Source organism: Epinephelus moara, chromosome 20, assembly GCF_006386435.1.
Source record: "Epinephelus moara isolate mb chromosome 20, YSFRI_EMoa_1.0, whole genome shotgun sequence".
Classification (NCBI taxonomy): Eukaryota; Metazoa; Chordata; class Actinopteri; order Perciformes; family Serranidae; genus Epinephelus; species Epinephelus moara.
In genome coordinates this window covers 32,750,376-32,771,922 of record NC_065525.1, presented here as the reverse complement: position 1 = coordinate 32,771,922, position 21,547 = coordinate 32,750,376, and the positions used below count along the sequence as shown (strand labels likewise).

The 21,547-nt window shown below is 41.1% G+C and overlaps 1 protein-coding gene across 2 annotated transcripts in view; it reads right to left on the bottom strand.

The window, feature by feature from the left end:
* shisal1b (shisa like 1b) overlaps positions 1–9,713 on the bottom strand; it is a 49,796-nt gene extending 40,083 nt beyond the window's left edge. The window contains exon 1 of one of the 2 annotated variants that reach the window (XM_050074110.1): positions 9,388–9,713. The gene's annotated coding sequence lies outside the window, so the exon portion shown is untranslated. The remainder of the gene's footprint in view (positions 1–9,387) is intronic. The other variant, XM_050074111.1, reaches the window with a different exon arrangement.
* Positions 9,714–21,547: the final 11,834 nt, after the last annotated feature.

The following is a 21,547-nucleotide window of genomic DNA, read 5'->3' as shown; positions in this document are numbered from 1 at the left end:
CAGACGTCATTTTCACCATGTAAGTCTAAGGGAAAGGGCTTTTTGGGCTACAAGGCATCTGGTGGTGGTGTAATTACACTGTTTGGCCACCAGAAAAATTGGCTTCAATGCCTGGAGCGCTTGCTGAGGACCTGGTTTAAGTTCATAATTTAACTGTCATTTTTACCCAAAGACGAGTGTTAGTACTCAGTACCTTTAAAGTATAGATTGAATAGTATCAAGTAGTATTGAAACTTGCATGTGATCCTTTGTGTACCATGATCAACAAAAAAAAGGCTATTTGTATGGTTTTGCTCGCAGCCATTCGCCATAAGTGTTCATTGATTTAATGCACATACAGTTGCAATCAAAATTAATCAACCCCCATTGCATATTAGGCCTACTGGCAAAATATACAATTTCTCAGCTGTTTGCAACAAACAGATTACACAAGAACTGTTTAAGTAGTTCAATGAAACCAATATTACAAGGGTTTTGATCCAAATTCAACACAAAATGCTACTTTTAATGACTACTGCAGTCTCAAAATTATTCAACCCCTTCATGACAAGCATCTTCAGTACTTAGTAGAGCACCCTTTTGCTGTTATGACCTGCTGCAAACGTGATGCATAGCCAGACACCAGCTTCAGACAGTGTTCCTGAGGAATCTCAGCCCCTTCCTCATGGGCAATGGCCTCCAGTTCAGTAATATTCTTGGGTGTGCGTTTTGCAGCCGCCTTCTTCAAATCCCACCAGAGATTTTCTATGGGGTTCAAGTCAGGTGACTTTGACGGCCACTCTAGAATCTTCCATTTCTTCTTCTGAAACCAAGCCTTGGTGGACTTTGAGGTATGCTTGGGATCATTATCCTGTTGGAAGGTCCAATGACGCCCAAGCTTCAGCTTCCTCACAGACGACATGACGTTTTTACCTAAGATTTCCTGATACTTGACTGAATCCATCGTGCCCTCCACACGCTGCAGGTTTCCAGTGCCAGAGGCAGCAAAGCAGCCCCAGAGCATCACTGAGCCACCGCCATGCTTCACTGTAGGCAGGGTGTTCTTTTCAGCATATGCTTCATTCTTCTTCCTCCAGACATACCGCTGTTCCATAGGCCCGAAAAGTTCCAGTTTTGTTTCATCGCTCCACAGAACAGAATTCCAAAACTTCTGTGGCTTATTTATATGGTTTTGAGCATATTGGAGCCGACTTTTCTTGTGCTTTTGGGTCAGTAGTGGTGTACGTCTTGGAGTCCGGGCATGGAGCCCTTCAGTGTTTAGTATGCGCCTTATTGTACAAACTGAAACCTCAGTGCCTGCTGCCACCAAGTCTTGCTGCAGGTGTTTTGCAGTCACTCGAGGGTTTTTGACCACTTGCCTCCTCAGGAATCTGGTGGCAGCCGCTGATAGTTTCCTCTTTCTGCCACGTCCAGGTAGTGTAGCCACTGTTCCTTTAACTTTGAACTTGCGAACTATGCTTCCAACTGTATCTCTAGGAACATTCAGAGCTTTTGCTATCTTTTTGTATCCTTTTCCTTGTTTGTGCAAGGCAATGATTTCTTCTCTGAACTTTCTGGACAATTCTTTTGACTTAGCCATATTTCTAACATGCAATCAAACGTCACTCTCAACAAACCCCTAGCCAGTCCAGGTATTTATGTGTTCTATCTCAAGCACACCTGAACTAATGAAGCCCTTGATTAGTTGCACCAGGTGTGCTTGAAACAGGGGGTTGAATAATTTTGAAACTGCAGTAGCGGTTAAAAGTAGCATTTTGTGTTGAATTTGGATAAAAACCATGGTAATATTAGTTTTATTAAACTATTTCAACTGTTCTTGTCTACTTTGTTTATTGCAAACAACTGAAAAATTGTACATTTTGCCAATAAGCCTAATATGCAATGGGGGTTGAATAATTTTGATTGCAACTGTACAGTCCACCAACTTCTTTGTCCACTGGCCAAATGGCTATTGAATGTTTAAATTTTAGAAGCCATTTAATGGGTTACCATTGATTTTTTTTTTGGCTGGTGAGTGAAACAAATCCACCAGCCGCTTGCATATTTTACCAGCAGTTGTCTAGTAGATAGTGCTAATTTTGTACACTGTTTGAAGGAGTTGGCAGTTCAGCGTGCTAAGATGCCACCAAAATGTTCAAATGGCTAGACTGCACGCCTATTGGCATGTTACATAACTGAATGCTTCCATTCACAGGATGGGTATTAAATTAAGTAGAAAAACAGGTATCAAATGAAGTACTCTGTTATTATCAATTTAAGGGTACTGGTTTTTGTACTGGCATCATAATTTCGTAAAAGTTACCAAGCCCTACTCCCACTGCTAAACTGTCATTTTCTTACTGCAGCAGGCAGCTGTTTCAAGTAAGAAACCTCCAAAAACACCACTGTACAACACCTGCTTAGCACCAAACAGCAGACAAATTAAGTTAGGGACTAGCTGGTGAATATAGTGGAGCACTTAGCAGCTACAGAGGCAGACATTTCCCTCAGGAGGAGATAAAAACTCTACTATAAAAGAGAAAATAATGGGCTATTAGGTTATTCTGTAATACTCTCCAGAAAAACAACACCTAACTGCCATGGTCATAAAGTATTTTCCAATTTTGATCCATCCAGAAAAACACTGCCCAACACCTGAATCTGTCTGAGTTTGATACAAAACTTTTTTTTATCACTTAAAGTAATCAAAAGAGTAAAGCAAACATCTGAAATGCTCATCCGGAGGTTGCATGCCCAGCTGTTTCGTCAGTCCTCTCGCCATTTCTTGTTGACACTGTAGATGCATTTAAGCCGCTACCTTGACATGCTCCTTTTATCTGGTGATAAAAGCTTTTTCTCCATGTTGCACGGCTGAGCTAAAGTGACAGAGGCTCTGCTGCACCTACAGCTCTGTAATCAGCAGCCAGTGTCTGACACAGACGTTTAACCCTTCGTCCATTCCCCGTGCAACTCTGCTGTCACACGCATCTGCTCAATCCCTGGAACACCTCAGTAAGGGAGGTCAGTCCGACATATATGTAGCTTTATATGGGCATTGCTGAGAGCAGAAATTTTCAGATAGTGTAGTCTGCTTTGGATGTGGAGGCATAAATCTCATTAGCGATTCTATTGATGTTTTCCTGCCTTATTTTTGTACCATCTGTGTGGTGATTTTACTAAAAGTATATGCAGTGTTACTAGCACTTTTCTTCTATATCCATATATACATTTTACTTGCAAGGTGAAGAACCTGGTACCCTCTGGTAAAACTCTTAAGAGGTTATACCAGAGATTAAATCTAAATGTGTGTGTTTATGCAGACAGAACAGCTGAATTTGTGATAAAAACAACTTGTCGCATTTTCTTTAGTTATTCTAAATTGCATGCCCATTTGCCGTAATGACAATTTTAAGGTGTGTACTTCCCTTTTTTCCTACTTTATACATTTACTTCAATATTCAGAAGTAATATTGCTCTTTTTACTGCATCAAATTCATGCGACAGCACAAAGATTTTACATTAAAAACATGTGATCAGCTCATGGGATAAGGTACAGTACAATAGATGACACTACCTAATAGTATGCCAGTCACTAAAATTGGCTCCATCTCAACATGCTTACATATTAATGCATCAGTATTAATAGTAATCCAGCAATATAATATATAATATATCACACTTGAAAGGAGTCATTCTACATTGTAAGTATGTTAAGTATTGACACGGTCGGTATTTCCTGATAATTGTACTTCACAGCACTACTTTTATTCATGCAAAGTTTTGTCTGTGAGTATTTTAACATTATGGTACTATTGTAAGTAAATGATTGGTGCATGTCTTTCACTACTGGTTAACTCTGTGAGCTGCTCCATGTGGCATGAATTGACATTTAACCATCAGAATATACAGAGGTTTATTCACAACTCAGCAGTTTAGATTTGTGCAGGTTTGGTTCCCTTTCTACTACATTGTCACCATGAACAACAGGTGATATTTCTCAGTCATGTTTTTTTTTTTTTTTTTTTAGTTTAAAGAACTGAAACGTAGATATGATTTGTTTAATTTTATTCTGAGACAACAAAAATATGTATCTGTACTTAGATGTGACAAAAAAACAAGAATGATATTTTGTCCCTTCATTACTAGTCACAGTCGAAGGGGAGGCCATGTGGAATAGAAAACACCAAATAATGAGAATTGACACAGAGTGGGGTCATGCATAAAGATTTAAATGTCAATATGTCAATAGTATGGTCATTCTGTGAATGTTGTCTTTTTTTGTAAAGTTACCCTTGAGAACAGACCCCTAACCTTCCTCCCTCAATTAAGGTTTTTTTTTTTAGCACTGATTACACTGAAAAGAGCACAGCACACAGATGGAGCTTATTATTTATGCATGGAAATAAACAGTAAGCAAAGATACAAATTTGCATGATGGGCTCAACCTCTTGATTTCCCCAAGTATTAAAATTTCCGCTCGTGAATGATCATTTATGTGTGATTGAACAGTTTTCATCTGGGCCAATACTACAAAAGCCTCAAAGGAGTCTGAATCGATGTAATTTTTCTTCCCTTTTGTGTTGACCAGACACACACACACACGCAAACGCACACACACACAGAGAGCAAACAGTGCATTAATATTCAAAACAGCCACTGGGCGAACCTGTGTCTGAATTTCAACAGCTTGTTTGTTATTTGATTATTCCTTCAGCCTCTCATTTCAGTCGTTGCACAAAAGGAGGAAATGCCTTCCTGACGCTAATAAAAAAAAATCAAATAAAAAAAAAAAATCCCCCAAAATAGCACAGCAGCAAAGCTCAAAACAATGTACATACACAAATTGAGGAGGAAAATAAATGCACTCTGACATATTGACATTTAGATTTTGTGAAAACATTAAATGGGCTGTTTTATCAGCTGCAAACAAGCAGGGAGTTTTGCCTCGCGTGGCTGTTACAGAAGTGTTACGGTACGCCCAAAGGGGTCAGGACGCATAGATGCATGTGGAGCGGGCTACTGATATGAGCATTGACAGTATAATGGCACAAAGTGCTGGCTGGCTCTCTGCCTCTGGCGTCTAATGGTTACAGCATTGAAGTACACGGGGCCACATGGAGGGAGGGTGAGTGCTTACAGCTGATGAGTAGGGACAATGTGTGTGTGTGTAGGGTTATTTGTGTGTGTGTGTGTGTGAGATTCGTTCTACAGGCCTCTACTAGATTATCATCTGTTTGGTGGAATCTGATACAGAGGAGATGCCGGCATCAAAGGCAACGTCAATGTTTCATCATAAACCTGCTTCTGTCAGCCTCTCCCTCTCTCTCTCTCTCACACACACACACACACACACACACACACACACACACACTCATTCTTTCTAACAAGCAAACGGAGATCAACGCAAATTAAAACACACGTTTGAAAAACCACATACTGTACATCCGCCCACACACACATACAGAGCCAAGCCCAGGGCAGGGGAACTCGGTGTGAACCCTGAGGAGAGAGATATCAGGATGACAGGCCAGATAAACCAAACGAATGCCGAGTTTTCTGCACCACAGATCGGAAAACAAGACACTTCTGTGCACACCGAGCGTCTAACACGCTGATGTTTATTTTGGGTCGGAGAATGTAATTATTTGGCTGCCATTGCCGATGTTGGCGTTATTAATTAGTTATACTCTCAGTTGGAAACTATTCAATAGGATTTTTTGGAGGGGGGCGAGCAGAGGATGAGAGGATCCAGTGTACTCATAAAGTCAGATAAAAGCCTTTGTTTTGTTCAGATGTGCAAACTGATGTATGCATGCAAGCCTTCAAACATTCCAGGAAATATTTCAGTGTCTTCAGGGGCTTTCACAGTGGCAGTTTATTCCAAATCTTGCAGCTATTCACATAAACATTTTGTACAAGAAATCCTTTTTCCAAACCAAACCAAGGCATTGTGCTCGAGTCCACCTGAACTTGGTGGTCTGACATTAGTTAAACACAAAGTCATGATAATTTTATTGTGTTCCTGAAAAACTCAGGTTGACTTTGAGGAAAATGAATCGCCAAGAATCACTTCAACCTACATTTTTTACTTTTAGCTTGATGTTCAGTTCCAGATTCATTTAGTTATTTTCTTATTTATTACTTTGACTTAGATGTTCAGACATTCAGTTTTCTTTCCATGGGTGTGGGGTGATGATATTGGCCAACTGATCAGCTGTTGGCTGTTTTCTGTTCTAAACTATTGTTATTAAATTAGCCTTTCTGTCAACCTCTAGGTTATACCATGCTAACATCATCAGTTACATTTTTAAATTGTTAGCAGGGAAACAGGCAAAGACAGAAGATAAATGTGTAGCATCCAAGCCCAACTTTATACCATATGACAATTAGTGCTGACAGTTGAATCATTGATTAGTCAATTGTTGTCAGAAAATGGTAACTTACTTCATAAAAGAGTGCTGTGTTTTTATTCTTTGTGACCTGTGCATGTGGTTGTGCTTACTTAAGCTGGGCTCATGTGGCCCCGTCCACCTGTAGATTGCTCTCTATTTTACCAATAAAGAGTCAAATAGGTGCTGATGTGATCTGCAGCTGCAGTTTGATAAGAGAAGCAAATGAGCCACAGGTCAAAACAGCAGTAAAAGTGCTTCAGCAAACACACTTAGCAAACGGTTGGAGGGAGGGGAGGCAATCAAAGTGACTCAAACAAATCTGGTGTGAAAACAGCCTTTGTTATTTGTTCATTATGTTTAGCCTGTCTGCCCCCTGTGGCCATTTAAAGGTATGGCAGAGGTGAGGCTTTCAATGTTCTCTGCAAATTCAAAATATATGTATCTGTTCTCAGATTTCAGTGGGTGGAAGACAAAAGACAATGTTTATATAAGAGTTATTACTGAGCTAAAAATAATAGATTGTGAAATGCTTGGTGAAACTGTTGTGTAGCTGTACATAAGAGATAAAGAGCTAGGTTCCAGTAGCTTTGTTTTTCCTCAGGGTTCATACAGATTAAGCAGGATGGTAGGCAATAAATCTCTGTTAGTATCTGTTAGTATATTACTTTGAGAATTTTGGGAATATACAGTTACTTGCCTGACAGAATATTCAATATCAAGTCAAAACTGTCTTCTGTTTGTGTGTGATAAAGCGGGGACACTAGACTCTGAAATACAGTTTCAGCTTGTGCTCTCTCCTAAATAACCTACTCTGTCTGCACTCTGATACGTCTAGATATACGCCTGGATTATGATATGTTTGCAGTGACAGAAAATGCCGCTCCGCTTGGTATAGCTGAGAGGTTTTTTTTTGTGCCTCATCTGAACCGTGATAAGAAGCACCGTCCGTGAGATGACGATACCACAGTTGTATTAATTTTGTCTCCTCGCCGCTGACTTTTATGTTTGAGATTCAGACACCAAAAACTCTTCCTCTGCCAAAAGATTGTCTGCATCTGGTGCCGCCAGCTACTCTGCAGTTACGACACCAGTTTGATCATCTGTTCTGAATTTGAAATGCTCCTCACTCAAAATTTTTCACCTTGAGGGCTTCTGCCAAGCCACCGGTCACGACGCTTCTCCCTGCTCCACCTCCCCTGGTGTGAGTGTGAGTCTGCCTTTTGTGCATGCATGTGTGTATCGGTGCATATGCCTAAGGACGAGGAGGGTGTGTGAGTGTGTATACTGTGCGTGTGAGTCAATGTGTGCACCAAGGAGACATTAACACCCTCTCAATGTCAATGACTCCTCCTAGTAGTGAAAGTCAGCGAGCAACTGATGGACTCCCCATAACTGCCCCTGTGAGGCAGTGCTGGGTGTGTGAGAGACAAGGTGACACAGGAAACAGCCCTCCGCTAATGACTGATGGCCAGAACCAACTGTCCTGACCTCACTTATGTTCGGTCACTGCTGTGGAGGTGGCTGAGATTACATGACAGGAACATAAAGTCCAGACCAAACACTAAATAAGGACGGTCACCACACTAATCTGCTGCTGAATGATCCTTCTTAAGAGCAAATTTTTCATTTTAGGGGTCGTTGTATAAACACATCCTGCTGAATACAGACCAACACTCTACTGTCACTGAAATGAATGGACAGTAGAGCTCAGGCTTATGCAGTATCTATCCTTTTGTGTCAAAACACACACAGTTCAGACTAATTGTCCTACGTGCCTCTACCTGTGTTTACACTGAGAGCACCATACTCTCCATTCCCTGTCCTTTTCTTTAATACATTTTTAATCAAACTGTTCCCCTTATCCAACAGGGACTTTTTAAAAAACTTCCCCGTTCATCAGCCTGCGTCAGAGGCCTTTGTTCCCAGGAGCCAGAGGCCAACCTCAGCGTCTCCAGGCACACTTATGTTAACCACGCTGAAAAACGGCTGCGAGAAGGCTTTGTGACAAATGGTGTGCAGAATAGGTCTTTATTGGTTTCAAGGAGAAATTTTCGAGCACATGCTGTAAGTACATACCGCCTGAACAAAGGCAGTGTCCTTAGGGAGCTCATTCATGGCGCACACAACTGCTCATCCATTTATTACAGAAATTATACAATGGTTCATCACAACATGGAATCACAATATGGGCTGTGATGTTTTTATGAATTTCTCCTGGTCTGTGAATAATTTCTTCCACTTGCGTTAATTAAACGTGAGGACTCACCTTAGAGACTCACTACCTCCAATGCACACCCAAGAGATGCATTGTCCATGTGCACGCATTAACACACACTGCAGCCGCACTCATAGCACACTAACACACTTTATATGCACATGCACTCGCAGCACACACACATTCGGAGCGATGTTCACTGTCATGCAAAATCATAAAACCTCACAACTGCTGCCCCTGGGCCAGTTTTCACACACACACACACACAGGCGAGAGCGGGGTTTTTCACAGAGGAGCAGGCTTTTGTGTGAATGAACAAAGGGAATCTCCTTCCTCCTCTGCTCCTCTCTCCCCCTAAATCCTATCATGTGCCACCATGCGTCTCCCACACGCCTGTTTCCAAGTTACCGGCAGCGTCGGCTGCCAATTCTGCTTAATTGCCTCCTGTGTAAAGTGACGGCTGATGAGAGCGAGCTGTCCTCGCCTTTTCCTGCAGCTCACTCGCTGCTCACCAAAGGACAGACTCCACCTGGGAACAATACTGTACACCTTTGGGAAATTACAGTTGTGTTGACCAAGAGTGAAACTTAAGTAACCAACCTGGGGACTTGCTGTATGAAAAAGAAATTTAACTAAGGGACTTTTAATTTTAAGAACTGTTCTCAATTTAGGAGACTGCTCTGTGAGGATATTTAATTTAAGCCTTAATAGACACACATGAATATGAAATGTCTTGTTAGAGATAAAGTAAAGAACAGCAGGCAGTGTTTGTTTTAATCATAAGCAGCTTTCCTCACTAACCTTTGCTCGAGCCTGGAGAAAAAGAAAAGGTCTTCTCACTGACTCCCGCTCGCAGAATTTACCACCCTGTTGCTCCTTGCTTCCTCTTCCTTTGTCGCGCCTTCCTCACAAATAGATCCTCCTCATCCTCGGGACCGGGGCTAGAATTAACAGCTCATGAGGGAAGCCAGGCGGAAGAGAAAGAAAACACACCAGAGAAGAAAAGAAACACTTCTCTTCTCGCCCCTAAGTCCGCCTTGGCAGTGTATCCCCATCCGTCAGAGCACGGCGACTGAGTGTGTGAGAGAGAGAGAGAGGGAGGGAGAGAGACAGATGAAACGATACTGAGTAAGTGGGCGAGTGAGAGAGAAAGTGAGAGAGGGAGGGAGAGGGAGCTTGTGTGTGTACACCAGAGGGTGATCCTCTGCACTGTACGAGCTCCTGTTTATCTCTCTGTCTGTCTCCTCTGCATGCATTCCTTCCCGACAGAAGCCACAAGGTCAGTTGCTTTTACAGTAACAAGACTTGGTTTCCTCTTGAGGGAAGGGACTTCCTGTTAGTTCTCCGCTCAACTTCCCTCATGAGTTAAATTGCTCTGCGTTTTAATGCCTTTTAAATCCCCACTCTCTCTTGCAAACACAATCTAGCGCTCTATTCTTGTCTTTTCATTTATTAGCATCCTTGTGATAATCTATTCTCGTCTCTCCCAACTCTAGAGGTTGTTCCACCGACAAGGAATGTGCTGCAATTTTCATATCAGATACTCACTGTACAAACAAACAAACAGGAACGACTTTGTGTCAAACGCACAAATTAACTGCTATATTGTATGAAGGGAAAACTGTATGGCTCGTACACATGGCTTGAAGTATTAAGTCAATGGAAGCAAAGTAAAATGAAAACAACCAGACTACTGTTAATAATAACAGTATTATCAGTGTAATGGTAGAGACAAAGCTAATGTATGCAGTTGTAAATTAAATATCTTTTGGTTCGGACTGTCAGATGGATAAAATTAGCAATCTGAACATGTCACCTGATAGGCATTTTTCAATATTACCTGATAATTTATAACCAGTTAGTTGCGGCCTTATTTTAATGCTGGGACAGTCAGTTAATTGATTAGCTAATTGCCAGAAAATATTCAGCAAATTGATTGATTTAAGAGGCAGTTTGAAGGAATTAGTGGCAATCAGCTGAAACTTCTCCCATGTGACAAGTGTGAACTCCCAGTAAGGATTCGGTCAGTGTTGCTCAGACGTTTTTTATCGGGAGCCAAATTGTCCACAGAGGTCTCTTTCTCTGTAACGGCAACGGACCAGGGGTCTCAGTTAGAAACATTGCTTACGCACAAAATGAGGCCTTTCAGAGACTTGATGGGCAAAACTTTGACCCATGTTTACAAACATTTTGGAGAAGGGAAATTGGCGATGCTGAGGGTGAGATGGAAGCCTGATTTAAGAATTGTCAACTTTTTTTTGGCACACATCATTTTTTGCTTTTGTCCATGTGTATGTTTTTAGTATGGATCCTACGATTGTTTTATAAATGACACCCCAGGTGATTAAAACCACATTGAAAATCATTGTTTTTCCAACTATGGTGGCCAATGGGAAAACATGAATGTCGGTCTCTGGACTACTGTCGAAACATGGCAGTGCAACATAGCGGACTCTCTTCTAAGGTAACAAAAAACCAACATTGATTCTTATTTTAATGTGATTATACACAAAAGAACGTCCCTTTTTTATTAAATTTCATGCCAATATAGTCCTCTAAATCCTACGGCGGACTCCGGGGTTTTTTCGGACCTAATTGTATTGCAGAGTTTTGTACAGCGGCGACCGGATCTTTGCTCTCAAACCACAAAAAAATATGATGGCACAACAGTCTCCTTCAGTACATTATTCTATGCTTTCTTTTGATTTTCACATTGGCTAGTCATCCTGTTTAATTTGTCTTCTGATTAAATCGGAACCGTTGAAATAAGTTGTAGGAAGCCTCTGCAAGTTATTGGTTGCTGGCAGACACTTTGTGGTGCAATAAAATGGTTAATCAGCAGTGCAGTGCACTGTAGAGCCGATGCGCTGCTGGTTCTGCCGGCCTGAATAGAATATAATGTCTATAGCCTTACTGTTGTGTGTACAGCCTTTATAGACTGAGCTGATTAGTGATGCGCAGGTCGACCCGTAACCCGCGGGACCCGCAAATGGACCTGCGGGTCGGGCAGCAGTGATCGTCTGTTAAATCGGTCTGTAAATGATATTTTGACATTATTGGCTATTACTGTCATGGCATCCGAAGGTACTGATGCGTTGAGCGGGTGACAGTCCGCGGCCGTTTTCAAAACACACTTGTGTCACGCACTCCAGAAGAAACTTGTTGAAACTTTAAACAATAATTTATTGTACAAAACGGGGGAAACAAACGTTGACAAAAACGGTTCCATAATTCATATTATACAACAGTTAGTTCCGGCCAAGCAATTTGAAGCAATTTGATTGGCCAGGAGACATTCAAAACGTGACGATATTGGAGTACAACATCACGGTTTGTTTACTCTCTGAATGTATTACTCCGCATCAAACAGCTGATCAATGCTGACGCGTTGCCATGGCAACATTCTAACTACTGCTGCGCTCAAGTGACATTAACGAGTCTGGCCTACTTCAGAGAAAACATGGATTTCTTTATCAGTTTTGAACTGAATTACGAGTGGTCATCAGATGAGGATGAGGGAGAAGGGAAGCTGAATCCGGGGCTGTGCCAACATCCAGGTTTGTGAATACGAAGTAGCGTATAGGCTTGCCTGCTGTGTTTGCTGTGTTGCCATGGCTAAAGTGAGCGTTGAATGTGCGCGGGGGGGGGGACGGACTGTTTTTGTTGGCGGAGGAAAATAAATTACTTAAATAATCTATTTTGTCACCTTTCTTCAACATTTTCTTACTCAGCATCGCTATTTTAACTGTTGTTGAACTGTTGTATAAAAGCAATATCACACTCCAGGTCGTGATGTTGTACTGTGATATCATCACGGCTGTGATTCGGTCGTAGGTACGAGGCCGCAGGCCGAGTGCCGAAGATATCACAGTACAACATCACTCCCTCTCGTGTGATATTGCTTAATTAAATTCAAAAGATAATGAAAAAACAGCTACAAGTTAGAGGGAATAGTGATAAAGTGGTAAAACTTGGCATTGATCCACAAAAAAAAGTAAAGAAAAAAACGAATATCAAATACCAAATTTTCATAACGAATACCTACCCATAGAAATGAATATTCGAATATCCGAATATTTAGGTACAGCCCTAATATATATATACTGTATTTAAAGACATCACTTTGGACTGGGGCGGATTTGATCTGCATTTTTCACTATTTTCTGACCATTTATGGACGAAATAATCAATTAATTGAACACATAAATTCAATAATAAAGGAAATCATTATTATGTGCACTTTTATTGCATTTGCCTTTAAACATTTTGTTGCCAGGACAGGTGCTAGTTAAGAGTGCCAACAAACAGCAGATTGGCTTGCTCCCCGCCACTGTGGGAATTGTGGCACTTTATGGCCAGCTCCCAGCTGTGTTCATCAGTGCTCATTGTAAATCAGAATTAAATTAAAACTGTCCAAATTCATGTTAGAACTACACAAACACTGTTTGAAAGCCCGGCTTTTTCGTGACTGAACAGCAAACAAGTGCGAACTGTTGGTTTTGTAACATTTACAGGCGTAAAGACAAACCAGTATTGTCACTGGTGACTTGGTCTTGCAAGTGTCAACACAGCTTGTGTGTATGGGACATGGTGTAACTGTGATACTCTGCCTTTCTGCTCTGCTCTGCTGATTCCTGATGTTACATGGCAACCAGAGCGCCTAAGTGTCTCCCCTGAGCACGCCGCATACGTGGGTCAATATGCATATGAAGCGGTGGATCAATCGGGTCACACGCATCACTGAAAGGTGATTCTGGGGCCAACCTGACAGCTCCCTCAATTATGTTGATAAAGTGTCAAAATGACATGAATCACGAACACACCACGGGCAAAGTGACAGAAATTCTTAGTGACACCTCAGATGAAGTGATAGAGAATGTTTCCGGAGCGGGGAAACAAAAGGGTATGAACATATGGCCGTGTCATCTTGACGCTGCACGTGCGCCCGCTGACCAGGCGAGCAAGAGGTGCTCCCGTGAAGCACTATGGGTATTGTGCTGTCTCGGCTGGCGGGTGATGCTCCGGGACACATGGCCGCATGCAGCAGGAGGAGGGAGCTCTGATTAGGGCCAGTTTCTGTCAAAGGGAGGATGGGCCGACAGGGAGGCCTGAGGCAGGTTGTGTGGGGATTGGGCTGTATGATGATCAGCCAGGAGGAAGTATGCACAGCAGCGATATAATGAGTGTGTGCTTGTGTGTCTGCGTGTAGACTTAGTGAGTGTTTGGAGGAAATAACTACTCATAGCCAGTCATTTCCGATCCAGCACAATCATCCACGGGCCATCTCTTGTGCTGTTTTCTTTTTGTGACCAACATTCAATGCAAACACGTAAGAAATTAGTTTTAAGTAGATCACTTTGCTTTTGTACTGTATGTGAACCACAAACTTTAAATGTTAAAATAAATATGAAACCATGATCACAAAAATCAAAACAGTGACTTTATTTGTCACAGAAAAGAGCTGTGATTAAATTCCTGCCAGGATTGCTGTTTTTATATGGAACGCTCACCCACAGTGCCAGATAGTAAATATTACACATCTCTCTTATAACTCTTATGAAATATTGAGTGGCTTGAAATGTACTCAGGAAATGAGGTCATGATAAATGAATGCAAAGCAGGGAAGCTGTGTGGATTGTTCGCTGGCGGCACTTAGTCACAAGATAATGCTTCTGATGACTGTATATCAGACATAAAGTACAGTGTTGTTTTTTCCCTACTGTGAACACGTCAGTCTTTTCTTGCAGACGCTAGACAAAGGTGGGAGCTGCACCTTCAGTTGTGTGCCCCTCTCAGTGTACTCTTAAATCAACCAGCCTCGTCACAAGAAGAAAATGATGGCACTGTACATTTCTGCAAACAGCAGATCTGTGACATATTTATGTTTCATACGTATCAAATCGACGTTTCTAAAGAGGCGTAGTTCTGATTACATTTATCTGAGCTGAGGTGAAGGGGATGGTGGATGGCGTGACCCCTCCCGAGATGGCTGCCAAGATGCAGACGACTACAGACCACTGATCGAGACTGGCAAACAACATGTGGCATTTCCAGTGACAATTGTGCCACCAAAATCACATGTTTTTAGCAAGACATCGGCAGCTTTGCCAGTGGGGCTGTCACTTGTCCCAATAATCAAGACTGAATGAATTTGAAATGACACATGGTTTGTTCAAATGACTTGTGCGCTTGCTGTTGCTCTGCTCGTCTCTAGCGCCTCCGCTGCCTCACTTGTACGGCAAGTAGGGCTGTACCCAACTCAGAATTATGCCAGTCAAATCAGATTCAACTGTTTAATATGAATATTTGATGATTTTTTCTTTTTTTTGTCATTCCACTTTAAGTTTGAACGGGGCTCAGCTTTACGTTCAGTGTGACAGCAGCATTCATGTAATATAGTAAACAAGCTAACGCCACTAACGATGGGTCAGACATGTGCAACAGCACTTTTTACAGACACTAAATATAAAACCCAAACCAGAGACTTTATCATATTAAGTTGCTGTGAGCTGTAAATTCACCATCTCCAAGCAGAATAGATAAGATAATGTTATCTCAGAGCTTTATGGTGGAAAGTTTCTCCTCCTCTGTGCCGCTGCGTCAGGTCCACAGCTCCCAAAGAGTAACGTGAAGGTCAAGAGTGTTCACACTGCAGCAAAATCTGCACAGCAGACCAGCCTCAGCGAGGTTAGCTGGTGAGTCTGTAGATTTGTCATTGTAGAGTAAGAATGCTGCTTTGTGCAAAGTCGACAAACAGCATTGTCTTTGTTAGTTACTTTTCCATTTATGTTGTAGAACCCAAAATACTGTGCTACTCAGATGCTTTGGTGTTGTTATTGTCCGCTAAAAAGGGCTTTGCTTGTCTGTGTCCTCCATTTTTGTAGCTAACAACAATGTTGGCATCTTGACTTGGCTTAGGCCATGTTTACACGAAAACGATCTGCTGAAAACAGAATCTTTCTCATTTTCGTTTTGAAAAAAGGTGTGTTCAGACAACGTTTTAATAATAATCGTTGTGCACACAGATCCACAAAAATGACCAAAAATGCTGTAGTATACATGCCAGGCCAGTAGTTGGCGGTGTGACTTTGTAATGAAACGACACGCGCCTGCACACATGCGTTTCCTTCTACAGAGTGGTGATGTATAAGCAAACAAAATGGCAACTGCATGAACGTTTGTCTGGACGGATGATGAGGTGGAGTTGCTACAGTAAATTTACACTCTGCTGGAGAAGCGTTGATAGATTCAATAGGGTGGTTAGCACAGACAAAGCTCGGGAGTCCGTCAGTGTTGTTGTGATGGTCGACTTTCTCGTGCATGCCTAGTGACTGGAACTGTAATGAGCATGTGCAAAAACTGCATATGGCAAGTTTACATGACAACGGAGACGGTGCTGTTTCCAAAAAATTGCACTCTGGAACCCGTTTTCAAAACGTTGCGTTTTGGCCTGAAAACGCAACATTTTGAAAATGGGTGCTTAAGTTTACCCTTTTTGGTTGAAATCATTGTTGTATAAACAGGACCTTAGTTTACTGGTAGGTCAAGAGAGCGTGCAACACATCTAGCTGATAGTGACATTTTAGGGCGCCTTCTGCTCGCTCACAAGGCAACTTGCTTCAAACAATCTGCTGCACTTATGGACAGAGAATTTTGAATTGGAACAGGTCATGAAAGTTCGAAAATACACTGCTTTAAAACAAACAGTCAAATTTCTAATAAAAAGTGACAGCCTTTATTACCAGCTGTGCTTGTCCCAACAAAAATGAGTGTTTGGGCCAAAACACAATTTTTTCCTGGCCATGACCAAGTGTTTTTTTTTTTTTTGCCTGAATATAACCACACATTTAACCACAGCGTTGTTGAAACCGTAATGTTTCATTATATCGGCTACATAATAAATGTACAAATGTTACATATCAGTGTCTGGCAGAAATGTACAAAGCCAACATTTATTCTGGTGATTGGGTTTAATCCAAAGAGTTTTTCAGTGACTTTGTGACTAGTTTCAGGGTTGTATTCATGACATGAGATGAACTGTTTTCCACACATCTGGGCTCATTAATAATACAAATGGCTGTGTACCACATTGTCACACCTGTACCTTCTTACAGATTAAAATGATCTTCGCTAGCTCCCTTTTCTGTTTCTGTTAAAATGTTCATCCCTCCTCTGAGAGATTCAGATGATAGGACTCATTCTGTCTAGCGTGGCCTTTCTTCCTTTTAGCCAAGCTCCGGGAGATTTCTTTGAATCTTTTTAGGAGGCTCCATAAATGTAGAGGATCAGCTTACACGGTCCACCATTAAACCTGCAGGGTATTTGATACAGATGTGACTTTCAATCTACAAAAAAAGAGATTTCGGCTTAGCTTTGTATTATATGGTCCAAGTGCAAGGAAATGACTTTTTGAAAAGGCTTGTCTGTATTTTTTTTCCCATTTCCCTCTCTTAGATCCTTCTCTCTTCTGCAGCACAGGCTTCTGGAGCTGGGTTACCTCCTATTGTAGGAAATTTGTAGTGGTGGTTTTAAAATGAATTTAGGTTCTTATGCAAAATGTAGCCCAGCTATGAATTAGTGTCCTGCAGCTGATGTCGTGCAGTCCCGTGGTAATAAAGTGAGTGAATGTGGTTGTCAAGCTTTTCTCAGGGGTCCTGCTTAAGCGCACTAGATAGAGGTCAGAGGAGGCATGGGGAATTGTGCAAATCCCTGCAAGTCATTGCACGTCCTCTGGTCTTTAGATGGATGCTGCTAATAGAAACTTGCATCCTACTGTTTTCTAATGACTCGACCAATCAAAAGATGCCGCTTTTGGACATTTGGGAGCAGTTTTTGCTTTTGCTTTGCTTTAATGTAAAATGTCAGAGAGCAAGAAGTGAAGTGAATTTGGCTATTCAATTCCCCAAATGAGCTGTTGCTTGTTAGTGCTGATTGTTGTTCTTCAAGTATAAGCTTGAAAAGTCAGCCTCCACTTGAGGAGGAGGCTGGTAAGGACACCCCACCTCAACCCCTTGATGTGATCGTGACTACTGGTGCTGACACAGCCTTTATGAAAAAATAAATCAGACACAACATCAGCCAATCTCCTGACGGGTGGCCGTCCGCGTGCTCTCCCTCATTCAGAGAAGTGTGTCCTCCTAATTGCCTTGAAGGTAGTGTTGCTTGTTGGAAGACTTTAAACCCCATCTTGAAAGCAATGGGGTGTCACTTAACATCAGCAATTACAAGACTAATCATAAACTGCTCAGCCATCTGAAAAATATTAGGATAATCATTTTTTCCTCCTTCAAAAACAAACAAACCCAGTGAACAGACTAATATGCTGCTGAACAGGCGATAGTTTTTATGGCCCTCTGTGAATACTTGTTGTTCTGAGCAGAGCAGCTGCATTTCTCACCAAAATCAACGTCTAGAGGGAATTACAAAGTGAGATTATATGCATACTTACACACAGAGAAATTAGCTTTCATTGTTGCAGAATATAACTTTAAATGGCATTTTTAGATCAAATTATTGTTTAGGAGGGGTGGATTTTATGAGAGCAAAAGTTTCAACTTCTTTGAGGTTTTTCCGACTTTGAACTTCAGAAGAAGTGGAAAGTCTCTCTGACAGTTTTTTGAGTCATACCTCCACTGTGCCTTGTTTTCTGTGAATCAGTCGTACGTCTAATCCATGTCATCGCCTGCTGCATTCGAAGTGACAAATCGGTCCTGGCATCACATCGAAATAGCTTTGCTCTCTCAAGAGTCACTGTGTCCAAACTTCGAACTTTTGCAGCTGTCATCATTTTGCCAAGACTGAGGTCAGCTCTCGTGTCATTACTTTCTCTAATCTTCCAGTATTTCACCATCATCATATAATAACTAACATTTGTACTGTCAGGAAACAAACACAACAAAAACACACTACTGTTCTTCCATCTGTATTCCAATGTGAGCGTCATTTAGAAATGAGATCTTCACTGGGCTAGAAAGGATACCCCAGAGGACTGAAACAATTGGTAGATGAACCTATTAGTCTAATGAAAAGACATGAAACTGTTTGTTATAATTGATAAATCTTCAGGTCATGTACCATGTGAAAATGCCAGACACTTGTTTCATGTGCCAGAGTTGTAGAGGTGACACAGATTTGGAAATGGTGCTGTAAGGCCACTTAAATGGGGGGAATTTAATTAGAAGAGGCATACATATCATTTTTTAAAAGACAAAATGCTACAAAACTCGCCTAACCTAAATGACTTTGTCCTTAAAATCTACCACTTTTATAGGGAAATCCTCCTGATTTATAAAAGGACAGCTCCTTAATCAAAACGTGTGCGCCAACGGTCTGTGTCCACATTTTAAAATAGTAGATAAATTATCCTGGAACAAAGCTGTTAATTTTTTTTTTTGTGTAACACAGATGGAGATGAAGAGGCCAAGAAAAATGACAGACGACAGAGAACAGCTCCATAAAATATTTACCAGCTGTCAATAGTATATCTGCTCTTTTCATCCTTGCCTGTGTGTAAACAAGAAAGCCTCAGAGCACCGTCACCTATCAGGATACTTCACTCTGAAGCCTCTGCAGGGAGAGCGACTGTCAGTCAAACTGAGACACACTGATGAAACTGGAGGTCCACCTAAATTTTGTATGAGGTTTTGGGGGAAAGCTTTCAAGATGAGTTTATGTGAATGTCTTCAACAGTCCTGGGGCCAGGTGTAGGCTATAAACGTATGTACAAAAACCATGAACCGTGAAAGACAGGTAAAATTGTTTTAAGGTAATTTGCCTAACCCTACGCTGTAGCCTGACGTGCACCTTCCTAGAAATGTGACTACACTATGTGGTGATGCAGACCTCCTGTCTATTTTTGTAAGCTGAAACCGTTTCCCTCAGTGGAAACGAAGCTATCATTTACTTAATTTCACAGATAAGAGACAATTTATTATGAAGACAGTTTGACCTCCACAAAATAGCATTTTAAGTCTTGTGTGTGATTTATCCTGGCTTCATATGTGCAGAGGAAATTTCTACTCGTTGCTAGGCTAATTTATACAATGTAAGATACCATAGGCTTGTGCTAAAAACATTAGCATGTTGTATTTGTTTGGAAAATGTGTCCAGCTAAAGAGAAGTGTTTTGTCTGTGAATGCTGCGAGTTATAATGAAGCTGATTTGTGTAATTATGTTGAAATTGTCTCTATTAAGCCATGTTTAATGTGTGTTTTGAATCAACTAAACTTTACAGCACTTCACAGAAACCTCCACCGCTGACTAGTGTTTTGGAGGTGTAACTGCAGAGTGACACAGACACACCACCGCACAAGTATAAATGCTCACAATGGCGTAGGCTATGTGCATAGGATCATCCTTCTGATGTTTAATAGTAATGATAATTGAGATTTTCCGTGATGATGGTTTGCAGAAACATGGTGAATGAGTGGTACAGCCGTTACAAATGGCCACAACTAGAACCTCGACAATGCAGCACATTTGGTTAAATTGCACTTTCTTTGCTGTTTTTATCCAAATTCTAATGAGTTGTTGAGCGGGCACAATTATTGATATGCAAACTAATGTTTAAGGGCGTTTATAAGTCTATTTATGGCTAACTCTGGTAGTGGAAATGTGCCATTGTTTTCCTAGCGCCCACCTATGAACCCAACTAGTGCTGCCTACCAGGGCTGCAGCTAGAGGTTATTTTATTAGGGTTGGGTATCGATTCAGATTTTCCAGATCGATTCGATTTTGAAGGACTCAGTTCGATTCCATTCACGATTCGATTCGATTCGATTCGATTCGATTCAATTTAACTCAGTTTAATATCGATTCAGTCAAGTATATTTCAATTATGATACAAAATTTGCTTGGATATTAAGATATTTTCTGAGAACTAACGAAGTATATTTAACAAGGAACCCTCTGACCTGGTGCATTACTATGAAAAATACTGATTACATTAAGAATTGACCCCAAAGCAGTACATTAGTCATCATGTACTTTTATTAACATTACCTGACACATACAAAATAAATATTTTAAATTAAATCTAATCACAAGGCAGACAATTTAAATAAAGTGGCTACAAAAAATGAAACAAAGGACATCCACAAGTTTGCTGCCTGTAACCGTCTTATAAAGCTTTTTCCGCAATAGAGTGTGCCAGTAAACCCGGAACTCCGTTAGCGCTTTTAGCACTTCCGGTTCTCTTGTCTAAAAGTCAATACGTTTTTTGAATGGGATTTTGGTAAAATGCCTCAAATAAGGTCTGTGGTTAACAATAGCTTAAGCGAGTTTCAGGTTTTGTTCTACGACATACAACACGTCAGTAAATACCCTACTTGTGAATTTTGAAGCTTTTATGTGTCGTAAAAAAGGCGGTTGCTAACAAGTTGCTCAATACGACTACAAACCCTGTCGGGGACATTTAACCTCATCACCCCCTAACAGGCGAGAGTGCTGGCAGTCCGCCATTACAGCTTCTTATTTAGCTTAAACAGTCCGATTTCCGCATTATACAATGTTTTTAAAATAAAGCGGCCGAAATCAGTTGAAAGCTTAGTGGCGGTGACGTCAAGAGTCATGCGACCGTGGAGTAGTCATGTCAAATCAAGTCAAGTCAAACTTTATTTATAAAGCACATTTAAAAACAACCTCAGTTGACCAAAGTGCTGTACAGTTATTGAAATATAAAATAATCATACACAAATTTCATAAAAAATAAAACAAAGGAAATAGTAAGAGCTCAATTTAAAAAAAAACAACAACAACAATTAAAAATTAGATTAAAAAAGGAAATAAAAGAGTAAAAAGAGTAAAAGCCAAGGATTCTTGCCTAGCAGGGACTGAACGCCAAGGAGAAAAGATGGGTTTTCAGTAATGTTTTAAAGTGCTCAACAGACTGTGCAGCTCTAACCTGGAAAGGTAGGCTGTTCCACAGCTTTGGGGCCGCCACTGAGAAGGCTTGTGTGGAAAT